This window comes from Phyllobates terribilis, unplaced genomic scaffold (genome assembly GCF_046119375.1).
Source record: "Phyllobates terribilis strain yellow unplaced genomic scaffold, ASM4611937v1 Scaffold_5__5_contigs__length_657084704, whole genome shotgun sequence".
In the NCBI taxonomy this organism is placed as follows: domain Eukaryota; kingdom Metazoa; phylum Chordata; class Amphibia; order Anura; family Dendrobatidae; genus Phyllobates; species Phyllobates terribilis.
The window spans coordinates 17,231,512-17,253,046 of NW_027362765.1; the positions used below are offsets into that span (position 1 = coordinate 17,231,512).

Sequence of the window (21,535 nt, forward strand, 5' to 3'; positions counted from 1 at the left end):
GGACGTTCTTGCTGATGGTGCTAGTTGACAGTGTGCAACGACACGTGCAGGGCAAGAGGCATCTTTGCATGCGCCAGGGACAGGGGATTGGCATGCACGCACAACAGCGGAAGAAGCAGTGGTGTTACCCGCAGACACTGTTCCTGGACCCTGGGGTTCGGCCCACTTAGTCGGATGCTTTGCTGCCATGTGCCTGATCATGCTGGTGGTGGTTCAGGCTGCTAGTTTTGTTACCCCTGCTGATGCTAGCCTGGCAGATGGTGCAAATGGCCTTTTTGGGGTTATCTGCAAAGTCTTTAAAAAACATCCAGACTCGGGAAGACCTAACAGTTGTACTGGCAACTTCCATTGTGTTAGCGTTACGGGAAATGCTTTCCCGCCTTGTGTCTGCGGCCACCACACTGCTTCTTCCTGCCTGTTGTGGTGCTACGCCTCCCTTTCCCTGTGTGCTGCTGTCCTCGCTCCGCATGTCCCCCTGCCAGGTTGGGTTAGTTACTAAATCATCCACCACCTCGTCTTTCACTTCCGCACCCTGATCCTCCTCCTGACTTTCTGTCAATTGTGTCTCATCATCATCATCATCCACCTCTTGCAACATTAATTGCTCTTTCCCACCATTGCTTTCGTGTGACCGTGGCTGCTCAAATATTTGGGCATCGCTACACGTGTTCTCCTCTTGACTCGCTTGAAGCTGGCCAGGCGAGAGGCCCGAATCTACAAATGGAAAAGTGAACAACTCATCTGAGTGTCCAAGTGTGGGATCAGTTGTCTCCGGGCACTCAGCATAGTGGGAGCAAGGAGGATCAGGGTAAGGAATATGCGGTCCAGACTCACGGCTACTGAGACTTGACCGTGTGGAAGACAGGGTGGTGGTGGTGGTGGCAAAGTGACTGGAAGCATTATCTGCTATCCAACCAACAAACTTTTGACACTGATCTGGGTTCAATAGTGGTGTGCTGCGGTCCCCAAGTAATTGGGACAGGAATGTCGAGTGACCAGGGATTGAAGCTTGAAGAGGACAATTTACATATTCCAGGTGCCTTCTGGTAAAAGCGAAGAGTCTCCCTCAGCTAGAGGATCGTTGGGTACAGCCGGGACCAGCTGCTTGGAAAGCATCGCCAAACCAGGGATTGAAGCTTGAAGAGGACAATTTGCATATTCCAGGTGCCTTCTGGGAAAAGCGAAGAGACTCCCTCAGCTAGAGGATCGTTGGGTACAGCCGGGACCAGCTGCTTGGAAAGCATCGCCAAACCAGGGATTGAAGCTTGAAGAGGACAATTTGCATATTCCAGGTGCCTTCTGGGAAAAGAGAAGAGTCTCCCTCAGCTAGAGGATCGTTGGGTACAGCCGGGACCAGCTGCCTAGAAAATTTGTTTATCCTAGGGTATCACAAGAGAGAAGACAGACATCAAGTCAGCAGGGACAAGGAGCAGCATGGCAGATGTGACAACCTACATGGTGAGCTGCAACATGTGCTACATGTTCACAGATCAACCAGAAGATGAAACCAACTTCACCTGCCAGAAGTGTAGACTACTGGCTCTTTTAGAAGAAAAGGTGCGGGGACTGGAAGAAAGAATTGCGACATTAAAACTCATTAAGGAAAATGAAGACTTCCTGGAAAGAACAGAAGCGTCACTACTGGTCACGGAAAGTGAAGGAAGCGTCAGAGAACCTCCAGAGGCAGACAAGTGGAGGCAAGTGACCAAAAGAAGCAAGAAGACCATGGAGACACGACCAACCACACAACTGAGAAACAGATTCCAAGGACTTGTGGAGGACGAAGATGGCACACCTAAGGATGAGGCACTACCAGCAAGCAAAGAAGAAAAGAGCACCCAGAAACACCCAGAAGCGACAAGAAAAAGGACAGCCAAGAAGGGAAGAAGAGTGGTGGTGGTGGGAGACTCACTACTGAGAGGAACAGAAGCAGCTATCTGCAGACCGGACATAACCGCAAGAGAAGTATGCTGCCTCCCAGGTGCGACGATCAAGGATGTTACCCGATAGGATACCGAAGCTCATCAGTTCCAAGGATGTCCACCCATTTCTTCTGATACATGTTGGCACCAATGACACGGCAAGGAAGGACCTACCAACAATCTGCAAGGACTTTGAAGCATTGGGGAAGAAAGTAAAAGAACTGGATGCGCAGGTAGTTTTTTTCTTCTATCCTTCCAGTAGACGGGCATGGCGCCAGGAGATGGAACAGGATCCTTGATGTGAACAACTGGCTGAGACGATGGTGCAGACAACAAGGATTTGGATTCCTGGACCACGGTGTGAATTACCTCTATGACGGACTCCTTGCCAGAGACGGACTACACCTCAACAAACCCGGGAAACACACATTCGCCAGGAGACTCGCAACACTCATCAGGAGGGCGTTAAACTAGAAGAAGAGGGGATGGGAAGAAAAACGCCAGACACGAACATGAAACCAGAGAACATACTAATGAAAGATATGAAGTGCGACAAAGAAGGTCCAAGACAAAATACTTGGAAGGGAGGAAAGAAAATTTCTAATACAATCCACAGGGAGAAGATTGGAACAAAACAAAATCGTGTAAACTGCGTGCTAGCAAATGCCAGAAGCCTGACAAACAAGATGGATGAACTGGAAGCAGAAATATCTACAGGTAACTATGACATAGTGGGAATAACCGAGACATGGTTAGATGAAAGCTATGACTGGGCAGTTAACTTACAGGGTTACAGTCTGTTTAGAAGGGATCGAAGAAATTGGAAAGGGGGTGGAGTCTGTCTATATGTAAAGACGTGTCTAAAGCCTACAATACGGGAGGATGTATGGGAGGGAAATGAGGAGGTCGAGTCCTTATGGGTGGAGATACATGGGGCAAAAAACAATAATAAAATTATCATAGGAGTCTGTTATAAACCACCAAATATAGCAGAAGCCACGGAAAGTCTATTAATGAGACAAATAGACGAAGTAGCAAAAAATAACGAGGTGATTATTATGGGGGACTTCAACTACCCCGATATAGACTGGGAAACCGAAAGCTGTAGATCTCAGAAAGGAAACAGGTTTCTGTCAATTATCAAAGACAATTATTTGTCACAACTTGTGCAGGAACCAACTAGAGGGACGGCCCTTTTAGACTTAATATTAACTAACAGGCCAGACAGAATAACTGAGGTGCAGGTCGGGGGGCACCTGGGAAATAGTGACCACAACATTATACAATTCCACATGTGCTTCAGTAGGGTGCCCAGCAGGGGAGTCACAAAAACAATGAACTTCAGGAGGGCAAAGTTTGATCAGCTAAGAGATGCCCTTCACCTTATAGACTGGGATAGTATCTTCAGTAATAGGAGCACGGATAGAAAATGGGAAATTTTCAAAACAGTCCTACATAGTCACTGTAGAAGGTACATACCTTATGGGAATAAAAGGGCTAGGAATAGGAGGAAGCCAATGTGGCTAAATAAGGAAGTCAAGAGGGCAATGAAAAACAAAAAAAGGGCTTTCGGTAACCTTAAACAAGAAGGCAGCGAGGAAGCGCTAATATCTTATAGGGAAAAAAACAAAATCTGTAAGAAACAAATAAGAATAGCAAAAGAGGAGACAGAGAGACTAATTACCAAGGAAAGTAAAACGAATCCCAAACTGTTCTTTAACTATATAAACAGTAAAAAGATTAAAACTGATGGAGTTGGCCCATTGAAAAATAACCTGGGTAAAATCATAGAGGGCGATGAGGGTAAAGCAAACCTACTCAATAGCTTCTTCTCCACTGTTTTCACAAAAGAAAACAATTTATCGGAGAAAATGCAGAGTGATAAAGTAAACCCTCCGCTAAATATCACCCACCTAACCCAGGAGGAAGTTCAGAAACGCCTAAATAATATCAAAATAGACAAGTCACCAGGCCCAGATGGCATACACCCCCGGGTACTAAAAGAATTAAGTAATGTGATAGACAGACCGCTGTATCTTATATTCAAGCACTCTTTATGGACAGGGACTGTCCCACTAGACTGGCGCCAAGCAAATGTGGTGCCAATATTCAAAAAGGGGTCTAAAAGTGACCCTGGGAACTATAGACCAGTAACCTTAACATCTGTTGTGGGTAAATTGTTTGAAGGATTTCTTAGAGATGCTATTGTAGAATATCTTAATGATAATAACTGTCTAACTCCATATCAACATGGATTCATGAGGGATCGCTCCTGCCAAACAAACCTGATCGCCTTCTACGAGGAAGTGAGCTCACAGCTGGACCGGGGAGAGTCAGTGGATGTTGTATACCTTGACTTCTCCAAAGCGTTTGATACCGTGCCACACAAAAGGTTGGTATATAAAATGAGAATGCTTGATCTGGGGGATAATGTGTGCAGGTGGGTAAATAGCTGGCTGAGTGATAGAAAGCAGAGGGTGGTTATCAATGGAGTAAGCTCAGGGTGTGTCAGGGTTACGAGCGGGGTGCCTCAAGGGTCTGTCTTGGGCCCTATATTATTTGATATATTTATTAATGATCTAGTGGAAGAGTTGCATAGTAAAATAGCAATATTTGCCGATAATACTAAACTTTGTAAAGTAGTTAATACAGATGAGGATAGGGCACAGCTACAGGAGGATTTAGATAAATTGGGGAGTTGGGCCAAAAAATGGCAAATGGGGTTCAATGCCGATAAATGTAAGGTCATGCACATGGGAAAGAAAAACAGCAGTCACCCATACATATTAAATGGGAAACCGTTGGGGAAATCTGACATGGAGAAGGACCTGGGCGTCTTGGTTAACAGCAAATTAAATTGGAGTGCCCAGTGTCAGGCAGCAGCTGCGAAGGCAAATAGAGTCATGGCATGCATCAGAAGAGGAATAGGGGCATATGATGAGAACATTGTTCTTCCTCTGTATAAAGCGCTGGTAAGGCCGCACTTAGAATATTGTGCACAGTTCTGGGCTCCGGTGCTCAGGAAAGACATATTGGAGCTAGAGAGGGTACAAAGGAGGGCGACTAAGGTAATAAAGGGAATGGAGGGACTAGAATACCCAGAGAGGTTGTCAAAATTAGGCCTATTTACATTGGAAAAGAGAAGGCTTAGGGGAGACCTCATAAACATGTATAAATACATCAGGGGGCAGTACAGAGATCTCTCCCATGACCTGTTTATACCAAGGATGGTGACAAAGACGAGGGGGCACACTATGCGTCTGGAGGAAAGGAGGTTCCTGCACCAACATAGACGGGGATTCTTTACGGTCAGAGCCGTGAGACTCTGGAACTCTCTGGGAGAGGAAGTGGTGATGTCCAACTCACTTAATGAGTTCAAGAGAGGCCTGGACGCCTTTCTTGAGAACAATAAAATTACATCTTATGCTTAGTGATAGTTAATTAATCCAGGGATTTAATCTGACTGCCAGATTGGAGTCGGGAAGTGAATCTTTCCTCAATGATGTAAATTGGCCTATACCGCATGGTTTTTTTTTGCCTTCCCCTGGATCAACGCTGCGGAATAGCTGCAGTGCACAAGAAATAGGCTGAACTGGATGGACACTTGTCTTTTTTTCGGCCTTATAAACTATGTAACTATGACAAGATGTGGGAGTTTGTTGTTGCACAATTTCAGCTTGCCCACGGCCTCTGCATGCACCATCATCACGTCCACTATCCCGTCCCTTGCCACGCACCTTGCCCATTTTAAATGGAGGACAATATTTTCCACATTCATGAGAAATGGCTGATTTTCGAACGCAGATATATGTGATACGTCTGACCGTGAACCATTGTTTTAAATAGCAGGCCTGTAGTTTACTAATACTATTCTTCACAGAGACCTAGTGTGAATAGCTTGACTGACACACTGCAATGAAATAGAAGGTAGAAATGTCTGATTTTGGAACGCAGTTATATGTGCGATACGTCTGATAGAGAACCATGGTTTTAAATAGCAGGCCTGTAATACTGTAATACTAATACTATTCTTCACAGAGACCTAGTGTGAATAGCTTGACCGACACACTGCAACAGAATGGAAAAGGAGGCCAATATTTTCCACATTCAGTTCAAATTTCTGGATTTTTATTGCTGAAATATGGAACAGATCTGGCTGTAATCTGCAGTGCTAACAAATAAATGGAACAGAAAAATAGTGTACTCTGGAGTGCTTTTTAAGCAAATAACCAGGATTAAGATAAAAAAAAAATTGCCCTGTCCCCTGATACCTGGGGCTATGTCTACAAATATCTGTAAGAACAGCAGCAGTAGAAAGGACGTTCAATGGACCCTCTTGCACTATATGCACTGCAGTCTGCTACATACACTGCCTGCATGCCTTCCCCTGGATCAACGCTGCGGAATAGCTGCAGTGCACAAGAAATAGGCTGAACTGGATGGACGCTTGTCTTTTTTTCGGCCTTATAAACTATGTAACTATGACAAGATGTGGGAGTTTGTTGCACAATTTCAGCTTGCCCACGGCCTCTGCATGCACCATCATCACGTCCACTATCCCGTCCCTTGCCACGCACCTTGCCCATTTTAAATGGAGGACAATATTTTCCACGTTCATGAGAAATGGCTGATTTTCGAACGCAGATATATGTGATACGTCTGACCGTGAACCATTGTTTTAAATAGCAGGCCTGTAGTTTACTAATACTATTCTTCACAGAGACCTAGTGTAAATAGCTTGACTGACACACTGCAATGAAATAGAAGGTAGAAATGTCTGATTTTGGAACGCAGTTATATGTGCGATACGTCTGATAGAGAACCATGGTTTTAAATAGCAGGCCTGTAATACTGTAATACTAATACTATTCTTCACAGAGACCTAGTGTGAATAGCTTGACCGACACACTGCAACAGAATGGAAAAGGAGGCCAATATTTTCCACATTCAGTTCAAATTTCTGGATTTTTATTGCTGAAATATGGAACAGATCTGGCTGTAATCTGCAGTGCTAACAAATAAATGGAACAGAAAAATAGTGTACTCTGGAGTGCTTTTTAAGCAAATAACCAGGATTAAGATAAAAAAAAAATTGCCCTGTCCCCTGATACCTGGGGCTATGTCTACAAATATCTGTAAGAACAGCAGCAGTAGAAAGGACGTTCAATGGACCCTCTTGCACTATATGCACTGCAGTCTGCTACATACACTGCCTGCATGCCTAACTCCTGCTATCACCGCTGAATATATGCAGCTGGATTAGTCCTCAGAAGGACTGTTAGTTCAGATGGATGGATATATATATATATATATATATATATATATATATATATATATATATATATATATATATATATATATATATATACACTGCTCAAAAAAAGGGAACAATTAAACAACAGAATATAACTCCAAGTAGATCAAACTTCTGTGAAATCAAACTGTCCACTTAGGAAGCAACACTGATTGACAATCAATTTCACATGCTGTTGTGCAAATGGAATAGACAATAGATGGAAATTATTGGCAATTATCAAGCCGCACTCAATAAAGGAGTGGTTCTGCAGGTGGGGACCACAGACCACATCTCAGTACCAATACTTTCTGGCTGATGTTTTGTTCACTTTTGAATGTTGGCTGTGCTTTCACACTCGTGGTAGCATGAGACGGACTCTACAACCCACAGAAGTTGCTCAGGTAGTGCAGCTCATCCAGGATGGCACATCAATGCAAGCTGTGGCAAGAAGGTTTGCTGTGTCTGTCAGCGTAGTGTCCAGAGGCTGGAGTCGCTACCGGGAGACAGACCAGTACACCAGGAGACGTGGAAGGGGCCGTAGGAGGGCGACAACCCAGCAGCAGGACCGCTACCTCCGCCTTTTTGCAAGGAGGAACAGGAGGAGCACTGCCAGAGCCCTGCAAAATGACCTCCAGCAGGCCACAAATGTGCATGTGTTTGCACAAACGGTTAGAAACGACTCCATGAGGGTGGTATGAGGGCCCGACGTCCACAGATGGGGGTTGTGCTCACAGCCCAACACCGTGCAGGACGCTTGGCATTTGCCACAGAACCCCAGGCTTGGTAAAGTCGCCACTGTCGCCCTGTGCTCTTCACAGATGAAAGCAGGTTCACACTGAGCACATGTGACAGAGTCTGGAGACGCTGTGGAGAGCGATCTGCTGCCTGCAACATCCTTCAGCATGACCCGTTTGGCAGTGGGTCAGTAATGGTGTGGGGTGGCATTTCTTTGGAGGGCCGCACAGCCCTCCATGCGCTCGCCAGAGGTAGCCTGACTGCCGTTAGGTACCGAGATGAGATCCTCAGACCCCTTGTGAGACCATATGCTGGTGAAGTTGGCCCTGGGTTCCTCCTAATGCCGGACAACGCCAGACCTTATGTGGCTAGAGAGTGTTAGCAGTTCCTGCAAGATGAAGGCATTGAAGCTATGGACTGGCCCGCCCCTTCCCCAGAACTGAATCCAATTGAGCACATCTGGGACACCATGTCTCGCTGCATCCACCAACGTCACGTTGCACCGAAGACTGTCCTGGAGTTTTAGTCCAGGTCTGGGAGGAGATCCCACAGGAGACCATCCGCAACCTCATCATGAGCATACCCAGGCATTGTAGAAAGGTCATACAGGCACGTGTGGAGGCCACACACAATACTGAGCCTCATTTTGACTTGTTTTAAGGACATTACTTCAAAGTTGGATCAGCCTGTAGTGTGTTTTTCCACTTTAATTTTTGGGGTGACTCCAAATACAGGCCTCCATTGGTTAATAAATTTGATTTCCATTGATGATTTTTGTGTGATTTTGTTGTCAGCACATTCAATTTTGTATAGAACAAATATATACATATATGTACACACCAGAAAGGTCATGTGTGGTTTTGCACATTTTCCACTGCACCCTGTACTTGAGTCTCCATAGGAGCTGTGGTTACAGAGAAAAGTTACTAGCAGGGTTGAACTGGGTGTGCAGCTAGGACTCAGCAGCTCTGCTCTGCCAAGCAGGCGACCATGTCAACCCCTAATCTCTATCACTGACCAAATAAAAACAATCACCCCCAGCAGCAGCTCCTGTGTGCTCCATCCTGGCTGCTCCCCGGAGTCCCAGTGTATCTGTTTCTTCACTGCTGTGTCTACAGCAGGCAGATAGGGAACCGGAGGAGCAGACACAGGGCTGTATCACCACTCCTCTTCTGCAGGCACACAGCGCCCTGACTGCTGATTCCAATTACGGTAATTACCTCACTCACAGGACATAGGTGCTGGAAGCTGCACACTCTGCAGGATCACTGCTCATGTGAAGTTCATAGGTAGGAAGGTGAGTGCGAGGGGGCATGGCCCATAGCAAGTTCGTAGGTAGGAAGGTGAGTGCGAGGGGGCGTGGCCCATAGCTAGAGGGGGCATGGTGGCTACTTCTCACTGCCGTGTCATGACAGCGAGAGAGAGTCTTAAAATTGGGACTGTCCCGCTGCATATGGGACAGTTGGGAGCTATGCCTTACCTAGTTTTGTCTTACTAATAATGACCAAATACTGATAGTTGGGCTGTAGCCTCAGTACTGGTTGTGGTCCAGCTCTTCCTCGGTGGTTTTCCTGCATCTGGTCCTGATTAGTGGAGCTGCACAAAGACTCCTTCTGTTGCTTCACCAATCATACATGGGTGCGACAGAGGGGGCTCAGACACTCCTCACTGAGGGCCCACTCCCATACTGTCATCCCCACTGACATGGGAGGGGGCCCTCAGTCAGTGAAGAGCAATAATAACACTCAGGGAAACAAAATCTTACTTTAAATTGTCCCAGTGAGTGATGCAGCAGGGAGCAGTGGGTTTACCTCTGATCTTCATAGTTAGCACACCAGTGAGCGAACAAAGGAGTAGGCAGCAGTTCACTAATCTCCTCACAACTCCTTACCTGAGCTGTGCAGTACAGCCAATGGACAGAGCATACAGTCAAAACTAACACTGATTGGCTGCTGTGTGATATTACCTCCCCATTGTCCTTATGATTGTGCTATTAATCTTGTCCCTGATGCAAAATTACCTAAAGGTCACCTGTACAATTTTTCTGGGCCTGAACGGACAGCCATGAAAAAATGTGTTAACGAAAGTTTATGGAAGGGTCATATCCATTCTTTCTCCTCCTTTGTAGCTGCTGGATTTTTCTTTGTAAAATAGAAAGGTGAGGGTGTCTGTCCTTCCTCGATTTAACGAGAACGAAACCAAATCATGGTTAAAAATACTCCACATCCACTCATCCCTGACGTGTATAAATCAGCACGAGCATTCCGTCATATAAGGCGTGGTGGCGCATTGCTCATCACACTGTCCTCTGGAAGCAGTTCAAGGTGAGTTGTAGGAGGCAGAGGTTAGATTAGAGGCATATAGGCGGGGTTTTATTATTTGATATTATTGCAATACTTTTACACCACTGCTGCACCATAAAAACAATAGTCCCTTTCAGGGCTACAAACTGTCCTTTCTGTAGTAAAACCACTGTTACCTGCATTCAGTGTAAGGATAGCCGGTGGAGGAGAGATAGTTCTGGATTAGTGGCATATAGGCAGGGTTTATTACCTTACAGTCCATCTATAAGTATACTGCAACCAAAAGACAAAAGTCCTTTTCCCTAATAATATCATAAAGTTTGTGGCAAATAATATATACCTAATTTAAAATGTGCAAGGCATGTGTTAAGGAACTGGGAAGTGGACGTGCTGCTGATGGTGCATGCAGATGCCGAGGTTGGGGGCCAGGTGAAACTGTGCCTGCTGCGGGAGCACAACAAACACGCTCATCCACGAGACCTAGGTTCCTCCTTCACCCTATCAACAGGTTCATCATGTGCCCTCACTCAAAATTTTTAGAGGGTTATCGTGTGACCCTCACTCAAAACTTCTACAGGGTCATCAGGTGACCCTTACTCTACAATGTTATCTTCTGTAGTCATAGGTGATGGGGAAATATGGTAAGAGCTGGCCCGACTATTAAGGGGTGGAAGAGGCTTTTTTTTTCCTCTTTTTTTATTTTGCCTTATCTACAAGTCATTATACCGGAAAGAATGTTTCCTAACATTTTTGTATGTATGACGTGTATGGAGCGGAGCTGTGTGTACGAGGTGTGCGGAGTCGTGTGTGTACAGAACGGCTTCGCTCCGTACGTGTAAGAGGCCTACGGAGCGTACACACATGGCTTCACTCCGTACACGTCATACACACACGAATCTGTACACCTCGGAGCCGTGTGTGTATGAGGTGTATGGAATAGAGCCGTGTGTGTACTATGTGTATGGAATAGAGCCGCATGTGCACAATGTGTACAGAGTGGAGCCACATGTGTATGAGCTAAGCCACGCGTATACGATATGAACAGAGCCGTGCGTGTGCTATGTGTACGGAGCGGAGCCGTGTGTGAATGGAGCTGTGCATGTACGAGGTGGACAGAGCGGAGCCGTGCGTGTACGAGGTGGACGGAGCGGAGCCGTGCGTGTACGAGGTGGACAGAGCGGAGCCGTGCGTGTACGAGGTGGACGGAGCGGAGCCGTGCGTGTACGAGGTGGACGGAGCGGAGCCGTGCGTGTACGAGGTGGACGGAGCGGAGCCGTGCGTGTACGAGGTGGACGGAGCGGAGCCGTGCGTGTATGAGGTGGATGGAGCGGAGATACGCGTGTACGAGGTGGATGGAGCGGAACCATGTGTATACTATGTGTATGGAGCTGAGCCGCATGTGTACAACATGTACAGAGTGGAGCCATGTGCATATGAGGAGCTAAGCCGTGCGTCTACGATGTGAACAGAGCCGTGAGTGTGTAAGGTGCCCCAGCGAGGTAGTTGTGGGCGAGTTGTGGCCCCCTGCTCACTTTGGCACCTTACAGACAATTCGTGTCCTCCCTCTGATGTGTGGCTGTGCATGTGACATTCTTCACTTACTTCACACCATCCGGTCGCAGCTGTCTCCAGACATTTCTCTTCTGGGACCAGGGCAGTAATAATTTCAGAGGACACAAAGTTATTAACCATAACTGGGGTTTTACTTGGGGGGGAAAGGAGTGATTACAATATTTACAGTCTGGTAGATTGGATAAGGCCCAACAGGTTCTTGTCTCCCATACAGGTGCTAAAATCATTTTCAGCCCTGGTGCCATCTTTAGATGAAGCATCTCTCGGTTTCTATTCCTTAGCCTAAGAGACGGTTCCTCACCAGCGACAGTGTGCCCAGATCCTTTATCTCCCTCACGGCTTATCCTGGAGTCCTATTTTCCTCTGCTACCTGCAGACTAGAAGTGCCCCGGGTCCTCAATACCTCTGTTGAGTTTCTCCGACCGGCTAATGGGACTTCTGCGTGAGGAGATATTCACACTATGGATTCACTGTCTGAGGGTAGAGAGGCCCTTTCTACCCTAGCAGCCAATTTCCCTGGATGTCCACATGTAAAAGTTCCTGTCACGCCCCTGACAGGGCGTCAACTGACCTAAAAAAATAACGGCTGCAGCTATTTTTAGCACACCCAGAGGCTCCACCCACTAAGCCATCTGCTTAGCAACTGCCTTGGCTCTCACTGAGAACTATGCCCAGCAGTAGCATCTTGTGGCTGATAAAAAGTACTGCAGCCCCACAAGGAATTATATCTAACCTTTAGACATGCCCAATGTCTTTCCCTGTCACTACATTTCCCCCTTACTCCACTGACTGCGCCACTGAAGTTAACCCCGTAACTTGACCTAATAGCAGTTCAGAGAGTGCCTAACTATGGGGCTATGTAATTCTAACTACTTCAGTCCCAGGGGAAGGTTACACCCTTCCTCACTATTACAAGTGTATGGAACGGAGCCGTGCGTGTGCTATGTGTATGGAATGGAGCCTTGTCTGTATGACTAGTACGGAGCGGAGCCGTGTGTGAATACGAGGTGTGCGGACCAGAGCCGTGAGTGTATTGAGATGTACGGACCGGAGCCATGCGTGTACGAGGTGTGAGTAACGGAGCCGTGTGTGTATGAGTTGTACGGAGTGGAGCCGCTTGTGCACGGAGTGGAACCGCGCGTGTACGAGGTGTATGGAGCGGAGCCGTGCGTGTACGAGGTGTTAGAAGCGGAGCCGTGTGCGTACAATTTGTACAGAGCAGAACCAATCGGCCAGTTTTCCTGCTGAGCCGCCACAAAGCATTTTACATTTCAAAGATTGATTTGTCTTCTCAATCTGACCGTTGTTTCAGGGTGGTAGGCACAAGAAAATGAAAGTCAATCCCCAGTTTTTTACAAAAAGCTCTCCAGAATTTAGAGACAAATTGAGACAGATGAGTCCATGGTCTTTCTGGCATTGCCAATGGAGTCAATTCGCGGGCTGGTTATGACAAACTTTAGCACGTGCGCAGAATTCAGAGGCAGATACAAAGTTTTTAATATCGTTATATATGGACAGCCACCAAAAAAGTCTAGCAATGGCTCTCCGCGTAGCTGTGACCCCAGGATGACCACTCAAGATGGAATCATGAAACTCCTGTAACAGACGTAATCTTAGATACACGGGTACAAATAATTTAGACCATGGAGTAGCGGAAGGAGCCAACGACTGGACTTTATGGATCTCTGCTTCCAACTTCGAGGGTACTACAGAAACCACAATACCCTGAAGAAGAATAGTTCTGCTCTGTACAAATCATACACGCATGGCTCCGCTCCGTACACCTCGTACACACGGATCCGCTCTGTACACCTCATACACAAGCGGCTCCACTCTATACACTTCGTACACGCGCGGCTCCGCTCCGTACGCCTCGAACACGCGTGGCTCCGCCCGGTACGCCTCGTACACACGTGGCTCCGCTCCGTACACACGCGGCTCCGCTCCGTACGCCTCGTACATGCGCGGCTCTGCTCCATGCGCCTCGTACATGCGTGGCTCCGCTCCATACACCTAATCCATGCGCTGCTCCGCTCCGTACACCTCGTACACACACGGCTCCACTCCGTACACCTCGTACACACGGCTCCGCTCCGCACGCCTCGTACACGCGCGGCTCCGCTCCGTACGCCTCGTACACGCGCAGCTCCGCTCCGTACGCCTCGTACACACGCGGCTCCGCTCCGTACGCCTCGTACACACGCGGCTCCGCTCCGTACACCTCGTACACACGCGGCTCCGCTCCGTACACGCGCGGCTCTGCTCCGTACACCTCGTACACGCGCGGCTCTGCTCCGTACACCTCGTACACTCTCGGCTCTGCTCCGTATACCTCGTACACGCTCGGCTCTGCTCCGTACACCTCGTACACACGCAGCTCCGCTCCGTACACCTCGTACACACGGCTCTGCTCCGTACGCCTCGTACACACGCAGCTCTGCTCCGTACACCTCGTACACGCGCGGCTCTGCTCCGTACACCTCGTACACACGCGCCTCTGCTCCGTACACCTCGTACACACGGCTCTGCTCCGTACACCTCGTACACGCGCCTCTGCTCCGTACACCTCGTACACGCGGCTCCGCTCCGTACACCTCGTACACACGCGGCTCCGCTCCGTACACCTAGTACACACGCGGCTCTGCTCCGTACACCTCGTACACACACGGCTCTGCTACATCCACACTGTAAACCCCTCCTGACCCCACACATAAACTTCAGCTCATCCAGCACCATGACAACCAGCACAGCAGAGTCCTGCATCCACTGAGGCCCCTGATCATGTGACCCCTGACTCCTCCCCTCCTGTGACCTCATCACAGCTCCTGTGCGCACAGAACAGCCATATATGTGGTGGCGGCTCTGCAGGTGGAGGTATGTGGAGACCCCCATTACTGGCGCAGGGGGCATTAACCCCTTCAGCACGGAGACTCTTTTGGGGTCTCTGTGTGGTGTGGACAGAATGCGGCTTAGTTGGTTCACAAGTCCAGCACAGTAATGTAGATACTAGTGATGACATTCGGGGGATTTGCTATGTGGCAGGTACTTGCTGGATCTTCTGCTTTCTGGACCGGTTCCTCCTGTAAGTCCTATGAAACAATCCAGGAGAAGATCCTGTCAGATCTGTGACCTGAGATCCATCTGCTGTCGGCACAAGCAGCGCTTCATGGGGACATCATGGAGATGGAGTTGTGGTGTGAACATGCACCTGCTGCCACCTTCCGGCTTTTTTACAAGCCTGCGTCGTATTAGTTGGATTTTCCTTATTTAGTGATTAAACCATGACAACAGGATATAAAATGTCAGAACTAGGGATCTATCGAACCTGAACAGTAAAGTTCGGGGTTCATATCAGACACCTAGTTTCCGGTACAGAGACCCGAACAAGGGCTTCCAAATGAATGTCTGTATTACTGTTAGGGTTCAGCTGCCTAATAAAGCTTGTTGAAAGGCTACTGCACAGCCAATCTACAAGCTCTAAGGCTGTGGGCACTTTAGGATAAATCACAGCCTTGCTAAGAATTTGCATGGCTGTGATTGGCAGGCTCATCACATGACCCGGCTTCTATAAAGGCCGGATCATGTGCTGCACTGCCACTCTGATGTCTGGTGCCCTAACAGCCTGGTGTACAGTTCCATAAGAGCTTGGTGCAGTGTGCCCTCACAGCCTGATGTATAGTGCTATAACAGCCTGGTGTACAGTCCCATAAGAGCTTGGTGCAGTGTACCCTCACAGCCTTGTGTACAGTGCTATAACAGCCTGGTGTACAGTCCCATAAGAGCTTGGTGCAGTGTGCCCTCACTGCCTTGTGTACAGTCCTATAACAGCCTGGTGAAGCGTGCCTGTAATACAGACTGGTGTAGCGTTCCCTAATACAGCTTGGTGCAGCGTGCCCTAATCCAGCCTGTTTTCTACTGGGAATTTTTTTAGGGGGAAAAACATTTGGAGAGCATCGTTTTGTGGTACTGCTGGTGGTGATAGCATAGCTGCTGCAGGGAGAGGACGCGGTCGATCTGTGCCTGTTACATGTCCAAGTGTAACACCTTCCAAAAGTGCACGCAGGTGAAAGGACATTCTACGTCATTTCGAGGCCTGAGTATTGCTGCCCAAATGGTGAGGCCAGAACATGTTGAGGCGGTGTCAGATTGGATGTCTTAGAGTGCCTCCAATTACTTTGCATTGCCTTCCACCTGGTCCCTTGCAGGAAGCACAGAGTTGACACCTGAGGACCATGGGCATGACTTTCTACCACCTCACCCCCTTGCAAATCAGCCAAGCAGTCTGATCCCAAATTCATGCAACAGTCTCTTCTGCTTTGTGATGACTCCGCTGGCTGGGGTTCCGTGGCCCATTCACCTGGCCCTACCCTACAGTTAGAAGAGATTGAGTGCACTGATATCCAACAACTTGTTATGTTGGAGGATGAGGACGTGGGGGGGGTAGTGCAAATGGTCAGCGGACCAACGCAGCACATTTCAAAGGATGACAAAATACAGGTGCCAACTGCTGCGTCTTAATGCAGTGTGCAGACCAGCAAGGAGGGCAGGAATGAGGAGTGGGTGGAAGATGATGCGGGGGATGATGTGGTCCTAGACCCCACATGGAGGCCATCCCAGTGACGTGCGTAGTTCGGAGGAAGAGAAGGTGGTAACGCTGCCCCAGCAGCACAGCAAAAGAGAAAAAAAAAAAGCACAGCAACCGGCCCTTAGGCGGTATGTCAGCTGCTACTGCCCACCGCGCCGAGGAAACTAGCACACCTTAAAAAGCATGACAGGTCTGAGCTTCCTCCTGCTCCCTCTGCTGCTGCGGTCTCAGCCTCTTCCTCCCGCTCACGATCAACAGGGCCACCTGCCTCCCCGCAAAGAGAGGATGTGACAGCAACACCAGCAGTGTCACTGAGCATTTCCACACCGTCCCATGAAAGTGTTCAGCTCACCATCACCCAAACCCTCGAGAGAAATAAGAAATACCTCCCTTCAAACCTACCCACGCACAAGTCATGGTCTTCAAGACAGCATTTCCAAATGCCTTTGAAATTCTGCTATTCCGGCTGATGGAGATGGACAGTTTTAAAAAACTGAGGCAGTGGCTGTCCCAGAGTACGTGCTTCTCAACCATCAATACATTTCCCTGCTCTGCGGACATGTTGCAGAACAAATCAGGTGTACACTGCGCCGCAAAGTCCACATAACCACCGATACGTGGACCAGTAAGCACAGCCAGGGACATAACATCTGTCTTACTGCCCACTGGGTAAAAGTAGTGGTGGCTGGGACAGAGGCGGAAGGCCTTCTAGCACATGTCCTACAACCAAGGATTGCTGGACGTTTCTCTGTCCAGGTTGCCTCCTACTCTGTTTCCTCCACCGCTTCCTCATCTGGTCATAGTAAGACCTGCACTACCAATTTCAGTACAGCCAAGGGGAAATGACACCAGGCTGTTCTGAAACTCAATCTGTTTAGGAGACAAATCCCACAATGTGCAGGAGCTGTGGACGGGCATCAAACAGTACACAGATGAGTGGTTGGTGCTGGTGAGCCTCAAGCCCGACCTTGAGGTGTGCGATAACAAGCAAAATTTTGTAGCAACTCTGGGCCTAGCTGGTTTGACACAGATCCCTTGCCTGGTGCATATGTTGAATTTGGTGGTGCAGAGCTTCCTAAAAAGTTACCCATATATGTCAAAGCTGCTGCAGAAAGTGCAGACCACCTGTGCGCGCTTTTGGCGCTTTCTCCCTGCTGCTGCTCGCCTGTCTGTGCTGCAGTGTCACTTCTGCCTTCCCGCTCACTGCCTCATTTGCGATGTACCAATAAGGTGGAACTCCACCTTGCATATACTGGAGAGACTGTGCGAGCAGCAGCAGGAATAGTTGAGTTTCAGATGCAGCACGCACAGATGAGTCGCTCTGTGGAACAACACCACTTCACCATGAATGAATGAGCCTCCATGCGGGATATGTGTACCGTGTTTCACTGCTTCGAATACTCCACCAACATGGCCTACACTGATGACGCCATTATGAGCGTTACTACAGCACTTCTATGCCTGCTGGAATAAGCACTTCAGACGATGATGGATGAGGTTGTGGAACAAGAAGAACAGGGACCATTCCCAACAGTATCAGGCCTGTCAGCCATATCTGGCACAGAGAGAGGGTTCCTGTGCCAACAGTGGCCAGGTACACAACTGTCCAGCCAGGGGACAGTTTTGGAGGAGGAGGACGAAGCGTTTTCACAGCAGGGTTGCACTCACAGCAGCTCACGGCATTACTGTAGAGTGATCTTTGCCTCTGGGCAGTCTGGCACACATGAGCCAATACATGCTGCTGTGCCTGAACATCAACCGCCGAGATGCCCGGATTGTTACCACTGTTGACTACTGAGTGGCTACCCTACTGGATCCCTACTACAAGGATAACATACCATCCTTACTTCCATCACTAGATCGGGATTGCAAAAATGCGTGAATACAAGCGGACTACCGATGGCATTCCCATCTGACAGTGGGGGTTCAGTGGAAGAACAAAGCGGAGAAAGGGGAAGTTGCCAATGCAGCTGGGGCACTGACACAACCTTGGAAGTCAGGGTTAGCATGGCTAAAATGTGGAAAAACGTCCTCAGCACGCCACAGCATCCGCACCACCATCTGTTACGGTCAGTATTAGCAGGAGGCAGTGTTAGAACAACATGGTGGAAGAGTACATGTCCACAAGTCTCCACGTACTAAATAATGAGCCTGCTGTATTTAACTTCTGGGTCTCCAAATTGGACACATGGCCTGAGCTTGCCCTTTATGCCTTGGAGGTTTTGGCCTACCCTGCGGCAAGTGTCATGTTGGAATGTGTGTTTAGCATGGCAGGGGTGTGATCACAGACGGGCTCATCTGCCGATCCACAGCCATCATGGTTAAGCTCAAATTCATTAAAATGAGCAAGGCATGGATCCCACCAGACTCGTCAACACCTTTGACTGACTAGACAACTATACCAGCTGTCCCCAGACATTCTTCAGCTCTGTTTGCCATTCATTTAATTTTGGGGCCTCCCCAAATAATAATAAAAAACAAACAAACAGTGCTGGCTACCTCCTCCTCCACCTCTTCCATCTAAACCGCGACGTCCACCTACTCTACCTGTAGTATTCCTCCACTTGAACCTAAACTTCTTGTTTCTAGATTATTTTTTATATTATGTGCTTTTCCAGTTTCCTGTCATTTCCCTAAAAAAACAACACAAAAAACGGTGTTGGATACCTCCTCCTCTGACTCTTCCACCTACACTGCCACGTCCACCTCCTTCTCCAATTGGACCTCCGCCTCCTGATTCAAGATTGTTTTTTTTTATTCTCTGTTATATTAAGTCATTTCCCTATCCACATTTGTTTGCAGGGCAATTGTCCAGCTCTTACCCCCATTTTGCTTCCTTACTATGACCACTTTACAGCACCAAAGTTTGGGTCCCCATTGACCTATATGGGGTTTGAATCCGGGTCAAGTTCTGGTACCCGAACTGAACTTTGGACTAAAGTTTGGCCGAACCCGAACTTCCAGGGGTCCGCTCATCCCTAGTCAGAAATAATACACATACGTTACGTACAAATAATAAATGACACAAGAAAACAACAACAATAAAGGGAATGAAGTAACCACCACATGTCCATTGAGTTACAGTACTGTAACTTATTCATACTAGAAATATATTACACAGGGGATATCACTGCCGATTCCCACAAGAATAATCCTGGAAACACAGAATTAGAAATGATTATTTCTCAGCAGTTTCTATAGAACTTAATACATTCCTGATTCCGGAGAGTAATATAAATACGGCAGAAAACAGAAGAATAAAGTTCACAGCAGAAGCTTCATAGAAAGACACTGAAGTTACAGATGCCATTTAACCCTTTGTGAGGAAGTGATTCCAGGGAGTAAATCCAGAACACGTCTCAGTAGAAGTTTACTGCGTTGTGATTGTGAATCCGATTCGGTCGCCTCTTCTAACACCGACCATCGGAGATCAGAATTTTTATCACCATCTCCGAGAAATGTCTGGTCACGGTGGTCTCGCCAAACTTCTGGTCTTCTTCATTCTTTTTTTTTTGGCAGTGGCTGCAGTGGATTTCATCCTAGATTCATAGAGCCGAATAGAGGACCGATGTTCGTTCAGTCTGATTTTAATTGATCCACCAATTTAATTTAATTTGTCCAACATACACTTTACCGCAAAGGCACTTTAACGAGTAAATCACACCAAAACTGTAGCAGGTAAAAAAAACACCAATATCCACAGGTGCCCCTTCTAATTGGCAGGAAAGCTATCACCTTTAATAATTCTCAAACCTTTCTGTCATAACAAACCTGGAAATGTGCCGTTTTTGGATTTTAAAGAAAGTCTGTATAGACACTTTAGCTTAATAGTATCAGATCTAATCAAATGGTTCAATAGTGATTTAGCTTGAAGATACACAAATTGTGGGGTTGTTTTAAAAATATTATATTTAGGGTGTTTTTGGGAAGGAGTGCGGTGCCCCTTTCTTGGCCCCCACGCACAGTATAATGTTCTCCCAGTATTGCCATCCTCCACATACATTATGAGATGTGCTATACTACCACCCAAACCACTAGTTTAATAAATGCTCACTTATCCCCATTCTTGATGCCGTACCGTTCACCTTTCTTGGTCCCCACACACAGTATAATGTTCTCACAGTACCTCAATCCCAATTTTTTTGTGTGTTTTTCATGTAATATATATATATGTGTGTATATGTGTGTGTGTGTAATTCTTGTCTTATAAAAACAAGCTTTTATAAATGCCTCAAACTTCTAACGTGATAGAAGATTACAGACCGGGGAAGACGGGAAACATTCATATAGCAAGCTGGTGGTGATGTAGTCAGTGACGGACTCTGGCCAAATATGTTTCTAGAGCCATAGTAGAAGATGAAGAAGTCGTCCTCATCATGAAGTAGTTATTTCTCATGTCACGTGTAATGAATATCTACTGCAGTATTGCGAATACCGATTCCAGAAGAGCCTTGTAATTCCAAAATGATTTTTATTAATTGTGAAGAACCAGGGTCTTCCTTGCGCTTTAATACTACTCAGACTATGCAGGGTGAGGGTAAAACAGTGTGGCAATACTTTATTGAACCACCAAACAGACATTAAACATATAGAACAGTCCCAGCAAATACCCAAGACGGTGCAAAATTACACACTCACCCTTCCGCTGGCCGCCCTGGGAATAGAACAGCTGCGACTTTGGGACTTTCAAGGCCAACTACCTCAACCAGTGGCCCCCCGCTTTTGGCAGGCCACCACAGAGAGGAGATACCGGCAAGTTTAGGAAGCTGACAGTCCATCGAGGTACAAGGCCAGGAGACCCGAGGGTCTCACCCTGGCCTCGCCGAGTGTTTCCATGGAGCCAGATGACCGGCTGGTCCCAGTCTGTCTTCTCCGAATGTCTCCATGTGTTCCAGGTTACCGGAGGGTCCCACCTGGCAACCCCAAACAACATATCCATGGGGCCAGGTGACTTCATCGTCCTAACCTGGTCTCCTCAAATGTATCTGTAAAGATGTGCGGTTGTGGATTTTAATAATCACCTAGGCAGGTTATCGATGCAATTAGTTTTATTCCTTCCGACCACGGTGAACAGCAATTCCAGGTAAATGTCCAACAGGCAATTCTCTTAGTCCTAGAGTTT

At 47.6% G+C, this 21,535-nt stretch overlaps 1 protein-coding gene across 6 annotated transcripts in view; it reads left to right on the plus strand.

Moving 5' to 3' along the window:
- Positions 1-14,620: 14,620 nt before the first annotated feature.
- The window catches only part of LOC141270584 (gastrula zinc finger protein XlCGF66.1-like), a 37,987-nt gene continuing 31,072 nt past the window's right edge, over positions 14,621-21,535 (plus strand). For 5 of the 6 annotated variants that reach the window (XM_073680661.1, XM_073680664.1, XM_073680663.1 and 2 more), the window contains exon 1: positions 14,634-14,702. The gene's annotated coding sequence lies outside the window, so the exon portion shown is untranslated. Of the gene's footprint in view, positions 14,703-21,535 lie in introns of all 6 variants that reach the window. The other variant, XM_073680662.1, reaches the window with a different exon arrangement.